Source organism: Camelina sativa, chromosome 18, assembly GCF_000633955.1.
Source record: "Camelina sativa cultivar DH55 chromosome 18, Cs, whole genome shotgun sequence".
Taxonomy (NCBI): Eukaryota; Viridiplantae; Streptophyta; class Magnoliopsida; order Brassicales; family Brassicaceae; genus Camelina; species Camelina sativa.
The window spans coordinates 1294799-1303053 of record NC_025702.1 but is presented as its reverse complement, the minus strand read 5'-3'; positions in this window follow the sequence as shown (position 1 = coordinate 1303053).

Below are 8255 nucleotides of genomic sequence, written 5' to 3'. Positions count from 1 at the left end.
TGCAGTAGGCTGGTTCAACAGATTTTCCAGGTCTTGTCCAGGTTCTAAGGCAAATGTGGTGTTGACCTCTTCAAGATGTTGCACCTTCCTTTGCTTGGTCTTTGTAAAGAAAGCTTGACCATCAATGGTTGGCCTCTTAATCCTCTTTTTCACATCAAACTCCATCTTGAAATGCTCACCATGTTCTATTCTGATCTTGCCTTGCTTCACCTCAATCACAGCACCAACTGTTGCCAAGAATTGTCTTCCTAGAATCAGCGGATCATCCGGTTCCTTGTCCACATCGAGGATCATGAAGTCGGCAGGCACTTCCAATCTTCCAATCCTGAGAGGCAGGTTCTCCAGGATACCAATCGGATGCCTCACTGTTCTGTCGGCCAGAACCAAATACAATTTACTTGGTTTAAAATCAGTGAATCCTAGCTTGTTGGCAACTGAAAGCGGCATAATGCTAACTGAAGCTCCAAGGTCGCACAAACAGTTCTTGAAGATCCGAAGTCCTATCGAACACGGCAAGGTGAAAGAGCCAGGATCTTCAAGTTTTTCCTCAATTCGCAGCTCAGGATCCAAGCAAACTCCACTTCTCAGAATTTCAAAACCGATCTCCTTGACAGCTTCCTTGACCTCATCCTCCAATCGAGCTGCTTCCTTGGCAGCTTCCTGCTGAAGCTCGTGTGGGAGCAAAAACTTAGGTGGTGGAGCTTTACGCTTAGCCATTCGCTCTGCAAGCGCCTCCAGCTGGATGTCAAGTGCAGCATTGAACCTTTCCTCTAACTCCCCTTCTACTAGTGCAGGTGGTTGAGGCTGATCTATCTTTTCAACATCTACTCGATGCATCATCCGATCAACACCATCGTGTAGGTCATCGGGTTCCACTTCGGGTTGTTCTTCGGTTTGCGATTCTCGAACCAGTGCTCGATCATCAACTCGATCAGTCTCTTCGGGTGAAGACTCGGGTTCATACTCGGATATGTAGTACTTGGCCTCATTTCGCATTGGGTGTTCCACCTCCTCCCCATCTTGATCATCACTGTCCCCAGTGAGGTAGTCCTCATAGTCATCATCAAGGAAGATGGCTTGAGCAGTTGCATAATCCTTGGGGTTTTGAACAGCTTTACCTGGGAGTTGGTTGATCTTTGGGGCTGGTTGGTTGTTGTGATGGCCTTCCAGGTATCGAACCTTTGTGTTAAGTGATTCGTACTTGGCATTGAGATCATTGTACCCTGAGTCGATCTTGTTGCTCATCTCTGCGAACCGTTTCGCGATGTCCATAGAAGCTGTAGCCTGATTCTGAATCATTTGCTGAATGAGACCGCGTAACTCAGCTTCTTGTGATTGGTTTGGTGGACCTTGGTGTTGTTGGAATCCAGGTGGTTGGTTGTAGGTTCCTGAATACTGCTGCTTAGGTGCATAACCTTGGTTGTATTGGACAAAAGGCTTCTGTTGGATCTGGTTCCCTTGAACTGCAGATGGGTAAGTTTGGTCCTGAGGATTCGCAACATTCGGGTTCCGATAAGACAGATTCGGATTCTGCTTGAAGTTGTTGTACCCTCTATTGTAACCTCCTTGGTTGTTGATGTAGTTAACATCCTCTAGCTGCATAGTCTCCCCATCTTGTTGTTGAAACTGCTCTTCCTCTGATATAGCATGAACATGCTTCTGCTGGTTGAGGAGCTGATCGAGCTTGTCATTGAGGGCTTTCATGTCCCTCTTGTACTTGGCATCTTCCTCTCCTGTAGATCGCACAGAGCGATCATATTCCTCATTGTAGTTGCCATCAGATTGAGCCAAGTTCTCAACTAGGTCCCAACCTTCATCAACATCTGTGTTGAGGAAGTTACCATGGCTTGCGGTGTCCAGCAACATCCGTATCTTGGGGACCACGCCTCGGTAAAGTGTGCTCAGCAATGAAGCATTACTGAAGTCGTGATGTGGACATCGAGTAGTGTATCCCTTGAAACGTTCCCAAGCTTCACTAAACGTTTCGTTGTTCTTCTGAACAAAGCCGGAAATGTCATTTCGCAGCCTTGCGGTTCTGGAGTTGGAAAAGAATTTTTCTAGGAATGCCTTCTTGCACGCTTCCCAAGTGGTGATGGACTCCTTAGGGAGCGATTTCTCNGGTGTTCCACCTCCTCCCCATCTTGATCATCACTGTCCCCAGTGAGGTAGTCCTCATAGTCATCATCAAGGAAGATGGCTTGAGCAGTTGCATAATCCTTGGGGTTTTGAACAGCTTTACGTGGGAGTTAGTTGATCTTTGGGGCTGGTTGGTTGTTGTGATGGCCTTCCAAGTATCGAACCTTTGTGTTAATNATGAGACTACTCTTGATCTCAAAATTGTTGTTCTACACAGCTGGTGGCAAAATGTNATCATTGTACCCTGAGTCAATCTTGTTGCTCATCTCTGCGAACCGTTTCGCGATGTCCATAGAAGTGGTAGCCTGATTCTGAATCATTTGCTAAATGAGACCGCGTAACTCAGCTTTTTGTGATTGGTTTGGTGGACCTTGGTGTTGTTGGAATCCAGTTGGTTGGTTGTAGGTTCCTGAATACTGCTGCTTAGGTGCATAACCTTAGTTGTATTGGACAAAAGGCTTCTGTTGGATCTGGTTCCCTTANTCCGAGTGTGTACACGAGGATCAACTCGATCCAGGTGATCGAGTGAAGGATCAGGTGGGTGCTCGGGTTGTCCCTGAGATTCAAAACAAACAATGCGAAAGCAAAANTTGGCTCTTTAGCACCTGTTTTCATCCAAAATATGCAAATGCAGAAATGAAACACCCTAAATGCTCTAAAAGTGAATTCCTACAGTAAATGACCTGNCCAAACCAAATATAAACAAACGAACTTGATCTAGCAAGCGCTAAAATCCAAAACGTAGCAAAAGTAAAACAACCAAATGGCAACGANCAAAATATGGACAAAAAAGGATGCTAAAAACATGTAAATTAGAGAGTTATCAGGTGGCCATGTTGCAGGGTCCGAACAGGTCATTGATAGAGACTAAGTTAAGTTCGGNGTATTGCTAGCAGGAAGGATATGATCAGAACAATGCAAGTCAAGCCAAGTAATTAGGGTTTTGGTGTAACGATTCCTAAAATAAACAAAGTAAAAGAATATAANTATGGGTCCGTTCAGAGTGATTGAGCGGGTGGGACTGGTAGCATATAGGCTGGAGTTGCCTGAGGTTATGTGTGCTTCTATGTCGCGGAAGTGTCTCCGTGAGGATGATTGGGTGTTGGCTAAGATTCCTAAGGATCTTCAGCCTAACATGACTTTGGAGGCGAGACCAGTGATGGTTCTCGGGAGGAGGACCAAGGAACTTTGGAAAAAGAAGATTTCTTTGATGAGAGTCCTTTGGGACTATGATGGTGTTGAGGGAAAGTTTCCTGAAATATAAGTTTCTAAAAGAGGAAAGATTCCAAAAGTGGAAAGTTCTAAAAATAGAAAGTTTTATGGGAGTTAGAATTGTCCATTTTTAGTGGTTGTGGGCCTTGGAAGGGCTAGTGTAGCCTTCGTGGTCGACTTTTGAGTCATTGTGCCCGGGTGTGGCGGTCTTTTGAGACATTGTGTGGCCTTTGTGGCAGACTTTTGAGTCATTGTGCCCGTGTGTGGCAGTCTTTTGAGAAATTGTGTGGCCTTTGTGGCGGGTTGTTTAGCCAATTGTGTGGCCTTTGTGGCGGGTTGTTTAGCCAATTGTGTGGCCTCTTTGGCGGGCTGTTTAGCCAATTGTGTGGCCTTTGTGGCGGGATGTTTAGCCGTGTATGGCCTTTGTGGCAGGCTGTTTAGCCAATTGAGTGGTCTTTGTTGCGGGCAGTTTATCCAATTGTGTGGCATTTGTGACGGGCTGTTTTGCTAAGTGTGTGTCAGACNTTTGTGGCGGGCTGTTTAGCCAGAGTTGCCTGTTTAGGCGGTCCTTCGGGACAATTGGTCTTCGTGATGGTCCTTCAGGACGAGTGGCCTTGGTGGCGGTCCTGTTTAGGATATTCNTTGGCTAAATCAAGCATTTTATCTACTCCTTTCGGCCTGTAGCATTTGTAAACGCGCTAGATCTAATCTCACCCTTTCGGTCTGTTGACAGCATTAAGAGCACCAATCTAGNTGTTTAGGACATTTGTTTGGCCTTTGTGGCGGTCCTGTTTAGGATATTTGTTTATCCTTGGTGGCGGTCCTGTATAGGACATTTGTTTTGCCTTGGTGNAGCGAATAACAAAGCAATCAAAATGAATGAAAATGACATTGTATTAAAAGATAGAGTATAGTAGAGAAAGTAAAGGATAGAAATCTAAGAAAACAACAAAATAAAAATGCAAAGCNCTTTGTGGCGGTCCTGTTTAGGACATTTGTTTGGCCTTTGTGGCGGCTCTAGTGGTAGTCAGATGATCCATGTGTGGTCATGAGGTATTCCAGTGAGGGGATATGTGGTTGGTAGGACATTGTGTTATCTTACGCGAGCCACGTGAAGGAAACCTGGTTAGGGATAGGACTCAGATGTGTTCAGAATTGTTTGCTCGCGACTCTTAGGGGATGTTAGTTCTCCTAGTACTGCCATATTCTGAGACTCTGTGGCTTGAGAGTATGGTTGGTATATCGACTTCGGATGACGATCTGGGGGCGCGCTGTACGGTGGCAACCCGAGAGACGAATATTGGACTTCCTTTATATATTATGGCATGCGGGCTTAGGCCCGATGAGGAGCCAATATTATGGCATGCAGGTTTCAGCCTGATGAGGAGCCAATAAAAACTCAAGGTCGAGACCTATGAGTAAAAGAAGTCCAAAAGTCGAGAGCAAATAATGCCTGGAGCGTGAGTCTATCGCCTAGAGGTAACCTTCGTAGGTCGGTTGGAGAAAGTGTGGGTCGTGGAGACGGTTGCACTGTAGTTCTTGGCGGACGATTATTCGAGATTTGAGATATGTTGGTGGGGGAGAATTGTAACATCCGTATTCCGGGAATAGAATTTGAGATATGTTGAGTAAACCAAAAGAGTGAATTTTAATTAATTTCGGTTTAATTAAATTCTTGTTTAATCTAATTAAACCAAAAACTCCTAATCTATTTCTCAAAGTCACACCTCCTCTCCTGTTTTTGCTATTGTCGACATTTTTACGAGAGAGAGAGGGAGAGAAAGGGAGAGAACTCTTGGTTGTTTAGTATAAAGGAGGAAGAGAAGGAGATGAAGCATTTTCTTTAGAGTAATGAGAGAAACAGAACTGTCAGGGTTTGAAAGAAGGAAGATCCGATTACTCAAACCGTTTCGAAAGGTATTGATTTATGGTAGGGTTGTAGCTAAGAGTTTTTCGTACACTCTCCTGTTTACAGAAGTGAATTTGAGTTAATATTCTAGGAGATATTGGCAGTTTCGTTGGGCGTTTTGTCTCAGTCGCGGATTGAGACCAGCGGGTGTTTTGGGACCGATTGCGGTTTCATCTGAGCTCTGATCGTGCTGAAATTTTGTGGGAAGCTTCGGGACGTATAGACTTTTCTTTTAACTGGAGGGATTAGAAAGTTAACGGTTAGTTTTGATTTCGTAGTTTCACTTGTGAGGTTGTTCTTTTCTGATTTTTCTAGCAGTTTTTTTTCAATGTTTGTTTATTGTTGTGATTGGTTGTAGGAGCGAGTTTGGTTGTTCTTGGATATTGGAGAGCCTCTCATTTGGTTGTTTTTATTTTCGTGAATCACTTGTTAAGGTGAGTGCGTGACCATGAGCTTATCTAAGCGATAGGGTTGTATGACTTGTTTTGTGTGATGATGTGTAGGTGTGGTGAAAGTGTTATTGGTTGTTCTGTTTAATGGTTGGTTTGTTATATTTTATTTGGAGTTGTACTCTTGATTTTCTTGTGTGTATAGCTCTTAGATGGGAGGATCGCCTCACTGGGTATTTCTGGTAATACTCACGCATCTCGTTGTGTTTGTGGTGCAGGTAGAGGCAAAGTGTGATCGTGGGATCATGGCAATGAAGAGGAGGATGTTCTAGTGGCTCGCTTGGTTGTTGTATGACTTTTGTTAGATTGCTAGAGTTGATTCCTAGAATGTTGTTTAGGATTGTTGGTTTTCTGGTTTATGTTGATTGGATCTTTAGTTTATGGTTTTGGAATTATTACGGTTTATTTGATATTGGTTATTGGTTTATTGGTTATTTATTGGTTTTATTATTTCCGTTGTTTGGTGTGATTGTGGTTAGGTGGCTAGTGGGTATGAGACCACTAGCTTAGATGTTTATTATTATATTATATTTATATATTTATTATTTATTAATTAAAAAAACGGGTCAGGTCGTTTCAGTTCAATTGGTGACAGCTTGTCCTGTGGGAAGGTTGTTAAATGGTGGGGACCAGGGTTCGAGGAACGCCTAGTGCACCAATAACCTACTGGTGGATTTGGATAAATAGTTCCTATCCACAGTGAGGAGTTAGGATCGATGCCCTTGGGGTCCGTTGGGGCGGCTAGCGGTGGGCTAGTGGGGTCCGCGGGACGGGTTGTCACACCTACTCACCAGAATTTAACGGAGTTGCGGAACGAAAAAACCAAACTCTGAAAGAAATGATGAATGCAATGTTTTCGGAGTCAGGGTTACCACATAACCTGTGGGGGAAGCTTTGCTTACCACAAACCACATCCTGAATAAAATACCGCACAAAATAACTGGCGATACGCCTTATCAACTTTGGAAAGGAAATGTACCATCATACAAATCACTTAAGTGTGGGGGTGCCTCGCTAAAGTCGCAGTGCCATTGATTGTATTTTTATTGGATATGCACACAACAGTAGTGCTTATCGGTTTCTGGTTCACAAATCAGATATTCTGAATATTCATGTTAATACAATAATGGAATCAAGAAATGTGTCTTTCTTTGAAAGTACTTTCCCGTGTAAGGATAAACAAAATCTGAAACGTACTTGGGAAGTGAGAGATGCAATAACCGCTACTAATGAAGCCAATACCTCTGGTACCTCGGTAAAACAAGTAGAAAAAGAACCTAGATGTAGCAAACGAGCTCGCCAGGGAAAAACTTACGGTGAAGATGTCTTGATGGTTCTTCTTCCCGAGAACGAACTAAGAACATATAATGAAGCCATGACTACACCTGACGCTCCTTTGTGGAAAGAAGCCGTTAATAGTGAGATCAACTCCATTATGCAAAATCATACATGGGAGATAGTTGACCTACCCTTCAGGTTTAAACCACTAAGGTGTAAATGGATCTTCAGAACAAAATTAAAAACCGATGGCTCTGGTGATAAGTACAAAGCTAGACTTGTGGTGCAAGGATTCCGACAAAAAGAAGGTCTGGATTTCTTTGACACCTATTCTCTTGTAACGAGAATAACGTCAATCAAAATGCTAATCGGGATTGCAGAATTAAGAGACCTGGAATCCATCAAATGGATGTAAAAACCGCCTTTCTAAATGGTGATTTAGACGAGGAAACTTATATGAAATGCTAAACTGCTGGCAAGCCATAAGAAGATTATTAAACTACATAAGATAGACAAAAACTTATGGGCTGCATTATGGTAAAGAACCAGCAGTTTTAGAATGATACAGTGACGCCAATTGGATAGCTGATTCCAAAAACCCAAAATCCACAAGTGGATATGTCTTTACTTTAGGAGGTGCAGCAGTTTCATGGAAATCTGCGAAACAGACTCTAACGGCTGGATCAACCATGGAGTCGGAGTGTATAGCTTTAGATAAAGCCGTAGAAGAAGCAGACTGGCTTCAAAAAATTTTGGAAGATATTCCGATGTGGGAAAAACCTGTGTCGGCATTACGTATACACTGCGATAGCCAATCAGCTATTGCCAGAGCACACAATACTCACTACAATGGCAAGAACCGTCATATTAGAAGACGTCATAAGACCATTAGAAACTTGATCACTACTGATGTAATTACAGTAAACTACATAAATACAGTTTTTAATCTTGCGGACCCCTTTACTAAAGGGCTAGCTCGAGATCAAGTTGTAAAATCATCAAGAGGAATGGGTGTAAAGCCTACAATCTAGGAGGATGTTTGATGGAAACCCCACCTAAATGACTGTAGATCCCAAGAATTAGGTTCAAAGGGAAAACTAAATCAAACAAAATCAATTTGGAGTATTGTATGACTAATAGTCACACCCCAGTTCCCAAGATGAAAAACAGTACTTCTTGTGTCTTTAAAGGTTAAGCAGTGCTTTTAATGATCAAGTCCATAAGCTTTGATATATCAGTGGAGCATTTCCTATATGAAAACTTCTTAAAAC